A 12,444-nucleotide genomic window follows, 5' to 3' on the forward strand; every position below is an offset into this window, starting at 1 on the left:
TTTGTGCTACTTTTTACATGCTCTCCTTACAATATCAAGCTATTTGTAGCTATTTATATTCCTACTAAACAGTAAATATCCTGAGGGAAAGTGCAATGGCATGATTACCTTCTTTCCTCCAGTACCCAATATAATATCAGGCATATAATAAATAGGCTCACCATAGATATATTTATGAAATTACCTTTGATGAAAAATTTTAAGAAGTATTTTTTAAAATATTAATATGTTACATATGGTAGAAATATTTTACGTATAAAAGTAAGAGAAATAAGAGAATGAGTTTTGCAGCAGTACAAACAACATTTTATTTAAAATGTGAACAGTTAACTTGGAAAAAAATCAGTTTTAGAAATAGTTCTTTTGGAAAGAAATATAAAAAGATGTTTCAAGGACAAGAAAGTGTAAACACACAAGCATGAAATTCATACCATGTAGGTTAACAAGAGACCATATGTCAAGTTTGTAAGGAAATGTTAGTTTTATTTCAGTTACATAAAGAACTGAAGCCAGTTGTGTAAAGATAATTGTCAGCATCAAGTATTAAATGATTGCTGCCTACCTGATTAATATATAGTTAAAAATTGATACCTTTGTAAATGCATCAAAAACCATATGCAAAAAGCTTTAAAAATGTTATGAAATTAGACAAGCAATAACTTAACAAATGAATTATCTATATAAAGCTAAACAATAAACTGAAGTTCTTCTCCTTTAAAATATCACTTAGAACTTAATGGCTCACTCTTTATTCCCTATGTAAATATTGTTCTTTTATTTCTTTAGAAAGGAAAGTATTTCAATTTTGGATTCTGAGAGAAATATAGCATTCCTAAATAAAACATTAAAAAGTAGTTTAATATCATTTCAGATTCAAAGACAGATTCTAATGATACAAATATTATCACTTGTACAGAAACAGAAAAATAAATGGAATTTAAAATTTATTATATTTAAATCATTTTATGGATTTCATATGTTAAATCCATGATATAGCCTAAACCAAAAATATTTCAATTATTTTATTAAAATTTACTTTAAAAAAATAGAATAAAAGTCTCTAACAAAGCAAATCTCATACTGAATAGATTACTAGAAAACCATTGTATAGTTGAAATTACATTGAGGGTGTGGGGGTACTTAAGGACAGATTATGAAAAATACCTCAAGATTTTTGTCATCAGTGTTCTTCCCTATCCCTCCCTGTTTGGGACTTGAAATATCAGCAAGACTGTTTATTTCAATCCTTTGGGTTAAAAATGAATAGCTCCTGAGTACTATAAAGGCTGTTTAGGATACTGGGTTTTATTTTTCCATTGATATGGTACAGCATTTAACCGTTCTTTCTTTTAGTTCTGTACCCTAAGCAAAGTCTGCCTCTTAAAAAAACTAAAACAGAGAGTAAATTCTGGGACAAATCACATACATTAAGCAGTTCACTGAGAATCTTTTCAAGAAAACTAAAAATTGTGATAACTGCATCTACTTTGGTTTACAGAGGCCCAAGAAGGGGTGGCAAACTTCAGGCAGCATAAATTGCCTTTCACAGGCTTCAGCATTCAGCCACTCACTAATATGTGATTTCTAATTACTTACATAGTTTGTCACTGTTCAACACAATCAAATTTAATTGACCAGAAAATTTTGGCTCGATTGTAGTAAGCTATGGCTAAATTTTTACTGTTATTATTCTGGTTTCTTTTTGAACATCTCAACTTGACTGCATCATTACACCTTAAATTAGATTTTGATAATAAGAATATTTTATAAATTTTTTCAAACTGCCATATTCACACAAGAGCTACAGTATTCTTAAATCCACTGTCATGTCTTTTTAAAAATTGTAATTCCTATCCATTCTTTCTGGGTTATTAAAAACAATGGTAATTTGATTCTAATTAAACACTTCATTTGAAAGCCATGACTAGTAAGTGTCAAATGCTAAAGGTGAGCTTATGTTAAGTGCATATCAGAGCATCTTTCCTAGCATGAAAGGAATTCAAATCTGCAGTTTCTTAGTTCCAGAACCTCTGTTGAGGTGCCCATACTAGAAAGGTGGCAATTAACTACTTCAAATTAGAAGCTTTCATTACTTTATTTTCATGTTGGAAATCAATGAGCTAAGCAATGGAGTAGACACTTCTATCATTAATTCTGTAAGACTAGAATGATAATAAAGAAATAACTGAGTTTGTTGTCCAAATGTCTAGTTTGTTCATATAGTGTATGTGTTACTAAAGGATTGAAGACAAGCATATATGAATTTATTCTTTAAGAGAATAAAGAAAATGCTTAATCAGACTGGTAATTGTTTTACACGATGCCTCTATAAAACAATAATAGGATATAAGCATCATTAGAAACTTCCCTGTATATCTTACAAGTTAAGTCTTTTAACATTTTGATCTATATGCTTATTTTTATTTTCCACAATATATGGAGCTTTCACACAATATCATGAAGGTTTGAGAAAGAGCTGATACTTTTTTGTTAGTGTCAGATGATGTAGGTCAGTCAAGGAACAGATCTAATCAGTTATGATTAGTTTGAGTGCTAACGTTCTAGTACTTCAGTTTTGACTTGGCCATCAAAGAAATGGAAGCAAACACTTTAAATCATTATAATATGACTGGAATACAAGATCTAATACAAAAACCTCTTAAAACATTATTTCAGGATTATATATCTTAAGGTAGTAACAGTTTCTACTGACACTTGGAAAAATTATCTGAAAAATACAACACACCTCACACAATATACTCACTCTCAAAACTGATAATACCTGAAGTAACCTGAATATGTTTACAAATGCGGATGATCATGAAATGAAAAGCTATACAAGTAACAAAAAAAGAAGCCATTGGAAGGGACCAACTAAAGGCATAAAAATACTTGTTTCCTTCCAATCCTCCCTTTATCGCTGGGATAACACATGTGCGTTCTAAGTCATGGATTCCATCTTTTTGTAGACATAAATTCCGTTTAAGTTGAGCCACACAGAACAGATAAGACCCCCAGAGTATATAAACTTGGCCCACTCCCATTTTCCTCTAGGCTTGCTGCCCAATTGCCATTAGCAATGGTACATCCGATATAATGTACTTCATTCCTCAGCTAAAATATAGGTTTAAAAGGCAGTAAAAGGTGATAAAAAGAAATCAATATACGCCATTGTTGAAAGAAGGATTTTTTAAAAAAGAGCAAAAACTGACGGAGCTAGAAAAAATGATAGAAAACACACTTAGACTAGAACTTTCATTTTTCCACATAAAACAAGATTTGTTTTAAAATACTAAACTGAATCAAAAGAGCACTTTTTAAAAAATCATGAAACTAGTTGCAACCAAGTTGCATGATTCTCCTTTAGCTGTTTATATGATGTTTAGTGAAAATATCCATTAAGAGAGAGGTTGCTAACCAGTAATTCAAAAGATAAGTTTTATTCTTGAAGTGTAGTACTAGATTCAAAGTTCTTATTCCAGGATAATTAGTGAAAGAAAAAAAGAAAAAGAAAACAAAACAAAAACTTTAAGAAAAAAATATTCAACTGATGTATCATCTAGGTAATTTATGTTCAAAAACATCACTTTTTCCCCCAATTCTAACATACAATTTAAAGGGAAATTCAACCCCAAAATTATCTATTGTTATTTTTACTTAAAAATAATTACTTAAAAAGAAACACATACAGAGCTCAACGGATGCTAAGCAAATTGTTCATGCTTTACGTAGAGACATCATTTTACTACCATATATTGAGTTGGAAATGACCTTAGTATTTATTCAATCAATGGCCAAATTCTATCCGCCTCCTGCTTCTCCCTCCCTCATCCAACACTATTTCCTTCTTTGACCAGCTTTCAAATGTGTGGATCTGAGTAGCCTTAGAAGGGGCACACCGTTTTCCCCCACAGGCTCATCATTCCCTTCTGTCTCACATCCAGCCTCTTCATATGTTTGTATTACATGAATAGGTTGTAAGGCACATGAATTTGTCCCACTTTCCTGATTTAATCTAACCCCTTTAATTCAGTACTAAGGGAATACTCAGAAGGTTAAAGGATTCATCTAAGTCCTTAAAGTACGTTTGTGGCTATGCTGGGTCTGCTCAGAATTTCTAGCTCTTAGTTCTATACTGTCTTCTGGGTCTTTGCATCATCCATGCCATGTAAAGTTTTATGCATAGAAAACTTGAACCAGCATTTGAATACTGAGTGCAGTTATACTCTACATTACAAAATACTTCAATCATACACTGGCATCAGTTCTTCAGAATAGTAGTATTCCAGGAAGAACTATAAAATCTCTTTAGGACATGTCCTCAAACTCTAATGCCTAAATGAAAGGTTACAGTCATGTGTAGTCATGTACAGTCATATTCCAGTCAATAAACTTTGAATAAATGCAATGCAAAACCATGCTGTATCATGGTATAAGCTATATTGTTGCTGTCACTTTTTAAATAAAATAAATGGGCCAATTTAAACTAAAAAAATGAGACTTATTTGATTACTTGTAATAAAATTAACAATCATAAAAATGAATTGATACCACAAAGGCAAGAAAATTGCATCAATTTCAACAGCCACACATAAATTAAAATATTTAGATAATGCTATCCAAAGAAAATGGACTCAAGTCCATGAAAAAAATGACGTATAGAAATTGGAATATGTAAGACTTTGGCACAGAATAATGCTCACATTCCTTTTATTTTCCAAAATTAGCAGCTTTTGGCACATAATAGAGGTATGGCAAGTCACCTTATTAAAAGTTGATTCAAGAGTAAAAGTCTTACATTCTAATTAAAGTAATTAGGTCTTACTTCAATCGAATGATCCCAGTGCAACCAGTGGGTCTTTGCAGGGTACAGGACTCTGACAAGCTGAACCCAGGGCTCTTCATCCAGGTGTCTAACAGTCAAAGCTCATTTCCTGTTCATAAATCAAAAAACAGAGGTGATCAATTTAAATTGGGAGCTGTATTAGATAATTTATCAGTTGGCTCCTTAGTTTTATTCTTTACTTAATGCTTTTTAGAGTTACTTTATCAGTTCTTTTTATTGAAAGCAGCATAAAATTCTTCATTCTTTTTTGGAAGTCAAGAATGCATAACTAGACCTTTTTTTTTTTTTTAGAAAGCACAGCATTTTATTTCAAGGATATATGTATATACAAACATACAAATACCTCTCATGCTCTCATTTTTATGTATTTACATTTATACCTTAATTGAGTTAGCCTAAATAGCACATTTTGTTTAATGCAGTGCTAAACACAATCAAAGGTAAAGCAGAAGACACAGAGCTGAACACAAAGTGACCTACTATCTCTTTGGGGAGAAAGGGTTAACCAATGAAAGTAATGTGTATAGAAAGAGCACATCTAGGAATAAAAGCTTGGCTTTCTACTGAACACTTGTGTGATCACAGGTAATTTCTGCAACCCTTTATTAATTTCTCTAACATGAGAATGAAAACAGGTAACCTGAAGAACTATTGTGAGAATGTGAAACATTGTACATAATGTGCCTAGCACATCACCTAACATGTATTATATTCTGAATAATTGATTGATATTATTATATAGTATTTTAGGGCATTGACAGTCTCTTATTATTTTATATCTTTAAATGCCAAGACTGGTTAGTCTGCATTTCATATTTTCAGGCTATGAGATTAAATTATAATGCCATAGTTACAGAGCTGCTTACTTTTACTTCTCTTCTTTATTTTTAAATGTTTATCTTAACTGTGAGGTATCTGAAAGAAAATTAGTGTTTTTTATCCTCCTTTTAAAATAATTCACCTCAAATAAGCTATTATTTTCTTCAATCAAGCTCAGCTTGCAGGATTGCCCAATAACTAGGGAAAAAAAGTATTGCCCCTCTGATGTAACTTTACTTTCTCTTTGCTGTCTTAATTTTTTCTCCCACATTTCAAAATCCTGTAACTCCCTTAAGCTTTACATAATAGGAAATACTGTGTCATAAAGTTCTTAACTACCAAAATAGAAAGTAAAATAATATTTCCACATTTTTATCTCTAAGTCCTTCTGCTTATAGGGAAAAATTGCTTTAGGTAGTTCTTGTAGATTTCTCCAATTTGAAAGTCCCATCCAACTCTTCCATTCTCACAAATATCAGAACCTCTTGATCAGGGTAACCTAACTTGGTTAATGCATGAATAATAAGCTTTCTGGACCCAGTTATCATCAAATAAAACCACTGGCTAAAGATTAGTGACATTGCATCATCAGTATGGAAGGACACACACTCACAAAGAAAGCAGGACACTTGACAATATCTCATTTGTGGTAAATAAAAGGCAAGTGAAATGGTGAGAACTGAAGGCCATTACTCAATTTCCAACTTTTATTTAAAGGTGATTCAAGATTCTGTTCATGGCCAGAGTTGTGCAAGAAATCAATTATTGTCTTACCACAAATGTAGGCTTATGCTCTCCCTCAACATTGAAAATTAAGAAACAGCCATAATAAAAATGGTATCGGCATGCTCACTGAGACTTGAGTCTTCAAGCTACAAATCACAGGAAATTATTTGTCACATGGAACTTTCCTCCTAACCTTTCTCTTGGTATATAACTGGATAAAATGGCATGCTGCCATCTGCACCATTACATTTGATTAAAAAACAAACTGTATAGTATGGGTTTGATCGCTGAAGTCATATGTCATCTTGTCTAATACAATGCCTTTGATCAACTCTTGCTTTTTTCTAACCCCAAATTCAAGATTCTATTTACTAAATGAAATGAACTCTAGTTTCATATATTGCAATGTATTATTCAAGCTGTGATTTTCTCACATTCAGAAACTTGTGTAAATTAGTTCCTTGTGGACTTTTGAAATATTACCTAAAATCAGAATACTGGAACTAGAAGGAAGCTTAGAGATTATCTCATTCAAATACATAAACACCTATCATCAGCTCCCACTTGATGTTTTATTTGGTAATAGACTCCATCCAGATTCTATAGCCAATATGTTAGGAATAAAATCTCAGAAATGAAAAGCCCACTTGTCTATAGAGAATGTTTCTCTGTATAAAGTCTTGTAAATGGTATACACTGTATCACAAAGACAAAATGATAAAATTCCTTGGAAATTATCTTTAGTTCTGATGATGGCTTGGTACGAAGACATTAATACAGTAATTTTAGGTTTTCTTAATCACAGTATATAAGAACAACAAAAACTAGCAAAAATAAAAAACCTCATGGACAATTTTCTAATTTAGCACAATTTCTGTGGGTTAATATGCTGTTAATGATTCTTTTATATGATGATCATTTTACTAACTTATGGAAAATTACTTTTCCTAAAATAGTTTTTTTCAAGTAACTCTACTGATCAAGAACTGATAAAAATTTCTGTCAATCACATAAACTTCATTTTCAGTTTAAAATACATTGAAAGCCCACCATGAACTAAGGATAGCAACTCCACATTCTTGAATATGGCTTTGGGATTCATTAGTATCTTGGTCCACTTCTGAGAGTTCTGTTTTTTCTTTTTATTAATGAAGTATAGGTGATACACATTATTACATTGGTTTCAAATATACAACACAGTGATTTGACAGTTATCTACATTATTAAATGCTCACCCCAACAAGTATAGTTACTACACATCAACACAGAATGTACAGAACTATTGACTGTATTCTCTATGCTGTACTTTCATCCCCATGACTAACTTACATTATGATTGAAATATTATGCCTCATTATCCCTTCATCTATTACACCTCTGAAATTCTTGAAGACAGGACTGTGCCTTGGTTAGCTGTCCCCCTATGACCTATTACTGTGCATATAGAAAGTATGCACAGCAAACGTTATTAAATGGCGCTTGTGACTCCACATTTCCAATCCTTTCCATATCATGTATCTCCTCAGTGCCTAATGAAAGAATACACTGACTGCTCCCCCTATGCCTTTTCTCTTGCTGGCCTTCCTCTCTAAGACATTTATTTTGCTCTATTTTGCCTAGCTTCTACTCATTCTTCAAGGTTCATCTATATCATGAAATCTATTCCAAATTAGGCCTTTCTAAGTTTTTCGAAACTGTATTGCAGAACGGGAGGAGCCAAGATGGCAGTGTGAATAGGGCAGTGGAAATCTCCTACCAAAACCATATATATTTTTTGAAAATACAACAAATAAAACTATGCCTAACAAAGAGACCAGAAGGTACAGTACAAGAGCCAGGCTAAATCTACATCTGCAAAACCTCAGCATCTCATGAAGGGGGTAAGATAAAATCGGTGACCCGGCGGGACCCGAGCACTCCCCACACCCCAGCTCCCCAGTGTGAGGAAAGGAGTCAGAGTGCGGAGGGAGTGGAAGCACAGGACTACTAAATAACTAGCCCTAGCAAACTGCACTGGGAGCACAGACACACATTGCATGGTCTCTGGATATTAGAGAAACGGAAAATTAAAATCAGAGAGCAGGTCCCCACAGCTGGCTCTGATGGGACAAAAGAAAGGTGAGTGCTTTTTGAAAGTCTTAAAAAGACAAGGGCTTAACAGCTGGACGGAATCGTCCTGGCACATTCAGCCCAGCAGGCTGCGAATCCTGAGGAGCTTCAGGTAATTCAACCCCCTGGGGAGTAACCAAGCCCCAAAGCCCCTCACGATGATAAGCAGTCTGCCATTCATTCCCCCACCTAAGGCGCAGCCCCACCACAGCAGCCGAGCAGACGGGGAGCAGCCCTGCCCACAGCAACTGCACAGTCTCCTCCTGGAGGGCAGCCACCTGGGCCAGACCCAGAGGTGGCCGCCAGCATGCAGCTGCCCAGCACAGGCAGAGGAGGACAGGGAACAGTGTGGATGCGTGCCGTTCTTGCAGGAGAACACACCTGGCTCTCCTGCCACTCCCTGCAGGGCTCTGGGCTACCCTCAGGAATGCCCTGCCCATGGCAGCTCAGGGGATTAACCTGGAGGCTGCTCCCGGTGTATGGGAAACCAACTCAGGCAGCGGAGAAGGGCAAGACAACTAGCAAACAGGAAGGGACTTTGTTCTCCCAGCTGAAACACATGCAACCTGCCTACAACTACCTCTATTGCCATGAAAAGGCAGAAGAATTTGGTCTAGTAGAGAATCACCCAGACAACCCCTGAGAGAAGGTCTGGGGAGATAGATATAACCAATCTTCCTGAAAAATAATTCAAAATAAAGGTCATAACTATGCTGATGGACCTGCAGAGAAATATGCAAGAGCTAAGGGATGAAGTCAGGGGGGAGATTACAGAAATGAAACAATCTCTGGAAGGATTTAAGAGCAGACTGGATGAGGTGCAAGAGAGTCCTCAGAGAGAACAGGAATACAGAGAAGATGAGACAGAGACAGATAAAAGGATTTCCAGGAATGAAAGAATATTAAGAGAACTGTGTGACCAATCCAAACAGAACAATATTCATATTATAGGGATACCAGAAGAAGAAGAGACAGGAAAAGGGATAGAAAGTGTCTTTGAAGAAATAATTGCTGAAAACTTCCCCAAAATAGGGGAGGAAAGAGTCTCTCAGACCATGGAAGCCCACAGATCTCCCAACGCAAGGGACCCAAGGAGGACAACACCAAGACATATAATAATTAAAATGGCAAAGATCAAAGACAAGGACAGAGTATTAAAGGCAGCTAGAGAGAGAAAAAAGGTCACCTACAAAGGAAAACCCATCAGGCTATCATCAGACTTCTCAACAGAAACCTTACAGGCCAGAAAAGAATGGCATGATATATTTAATGCAATGAAACAGAAGGGCCTTGAACCAAGGATACTGTATCCAGCACGATGATCATTTAAATATGAAGGAGGGATTAAACAATTCCCAGACAAGCAAAAGTTGAGGGAACTTGCCTCCCATAAAGAACCTCTACAGGGTATTTTAAAGGGACTGCACTAGATGGAAGCACTCCTAAGACTAAATAGATGTCACCAGAGAAAATAAAATCATACCAAAGAAAGCAGAACAAACAAAAACTAACTAAAGGTAAAAAAAAAAAAAAACCAACTAATCACAAAAGCAGTGAAAGGAAGCACAAAAGAGTACAGAATAAAACACCTAACATATAAAGAATGGAGGAGGAGGAATAAGAAGGGAGAAAAATAAAGAATCATCAGACTGTATTTATAATAGCTTAATAAGCAAGTTAAGTTAGATGGTTAGATAGTAAAGAAGCGACCCTTGAACCTTTGGTAACCACGAATCTAAAGCCTACAATGTCAGTAAGTCCATATCTTTCAATAATCATCCTAAATGTAAATGGACTGAAGGCACCTATCAAAAGACACAGAGTAACAGAATGGATAAAAAAGCAAGACCCATCTATATGCTACTTATAAGAGACTCACCTCAAACTCAAAGACGCACACAGAATAAAAGTCAAGGGATGGAAAAAGATATTTCATGCAAATAATAGGGAGAAAAAAGCAGGTGTTGCACTACTTGTATCAGACAAAATAGACTTCAATACAAAGAAAGTAACAAGAGATAAAGAAGGATATTACATAATGATAAAAGGCGCAGTCCAACAAGAGGATATAACCATTATAAATATATATGCACCCAATACAGGAACACCAGCACATGTGAAACAAATACTAACAGAATTAAAGGAGGAAATAGAATGCAATGCATTTATTCTAGGACACTTTAACATACCACTCATTCCAAAGGACAGATCCAACAGACAGAAAATAAGTAAGGACACAGAAGCACTGAACAACACACTAGAATAGATGGACCTAACAGACATCTACAGAACTATACACCTAAAAGCAGCAGGATACACATTCTTCTCCAGTGCACATGGAACATTTTCCAGAATCGGCCACACACTAAGCCACAAAAAGAGCCTCAGAAAATTAAAAAATATTGAAATTCTACCAACCAACTTATCAGACCACAGAGGTATAAAACTAGAAATAAATTGTAAAAAGAAAACAAAAAGGCTCAGAAATACATGGAGGCTTAACAACATTCTCCTAAATAATCAATGGATAAATGACCCAATTAAAATAAAGATCAAGGAATATATGGAGACCAATGACAACAACAGCACAAAGCCCCAACTTGTTTGGGATGCATCGAAGGCAAATCTAAGGGGAAAGTATATACCAATCCAGGCCTATTTAAAGAAGGAAGAACAAACCCAAATGAATAGTCTAAAGTCAGAATTGTTGAAACTGGAAAAAGAGAACAAATGAGGCCCAAAGTCAGCAGAAGGAGAGATACAATAAAGATCAGAGAAGAAATAACAAAATTGAGAAGAATAAAACAAAGAAAAAAATCAATGAAACCAAGAGATGATTCTTTGAGAAAATAAAATAGATAAGCCCCTAGACAGACTTATTAAGAGAAAAATAGAATCTATATACATCAACAGAATCAGAAATGAGAAAGGAAAAATCACAACAGACCCCACAGGAATACAAATAATTATTAGAGAATACTATGAGAATCTATATGCTAACAAACTGGAAAACCTAGAAGAAATGGACAACTGCCTAGAAAAATACAACCTTCCAACACTGACCAAGGAAGAAACAGAAAATCTAAACAGACCAATCACCAACAAAGAAATTGAATTGGTAATCAAAAACTACCCAAGTTCAAAATTCCTGGGCCAGATGGATTCACTGCTGAATTTTATCAGACATATAGAGAAGACATAATACTCATTCTCCTTAAAGTTTTCCAAAAAATAGAAGAGGAGGGAATACTCCCAAACTCATTCTATGAAGCCAGCATCACTCTAATACCAAAACCAGGCAAAGACCCCACCAAAAAAGAAAATTACAGACCAATATCCCTGAATAACATAGATGCAAAAATACTCAACAAAATATTAGCAAACCGAATTCAAAAATACATCAAGAGGATTATACACCATGATCAAGTGGGATTCATCTCAGGGATGCAAGGATGGTACAACATTTGAAAATCCATCATCATCCACCACATCAACAAAAAGAAGGACAAAAACCACATGATCATCTCCATAGATGCTGAAAAAGCATTTGACAAAATTCAACATCCATTCATGATAAAAACTCTCAACAAAATGGGTATAGAGGGCAAGTACCTCACATAATAAAGGTCATATATGATAAACCCACAGTCAACATCATACTTAAAAGCGAGAAGCTGAAAGCTTTTCCTCTAAGAACAGGAACAAGACAGTGATGCCCACTCTCCCCACTGTTATTCAACATAGTACTGGAGGTCCTAGCCAAGGTAATCAGACAAAACAAAGAAATACAAGGCACCCAGTTTGGTAAAGAAGTCAAACTGTCACTATTTGCAGATAACATGATATTGTACATAAAAAAACCTAAATACTCCACTCCAAAACTACTAGAACTAATATCCGAATTCAGCAAAATTGCAGGATACAAAATTAAGACACAGAAATCT

At 34.8% G+C, this 12,444-nt stretch overlaps 1 protein-coding gene across 4 annotated transcripts in view; it reads right to left on the reverse strand.

Annotated features, from left to right (window-relative positions):
• Positions 1-12,444, reverse strand: part of NAALADL2 (N-acetylated alpha-linked acidic dipeptidase like 2) — a 1,394,480-nt gene that overhangs the window by 1,046,722 nt on the left and 335,314 nt on the right. For all 4 annotated transcript variants that reach the window (XM_073232060.1, XM_073232062.1, XM_073232061.1 and 1 more), the window contains one exon: positions 4,826-4,934. The gene's annotated coding sequence lies outside the window, so the exon portion shown is untranslated. The remainder of the gene's footprint in view (positions 1-4,825; positions 4,935-12,444) is intronic.

The sequence above is a fragment of the Manis javanica genome, chromosome 3, assembly GCF_040802235.1.
Source record: "Manis javanica isolate MJ-LG chromosome 3, MJ_LKY, whole genome shotgun sequence".
Taxonomy (NCBI): Eukaryota; Metazoa; Chordata; class Mammalia; order Pholidota; family Manidae; genus Manis; species Manis javanica.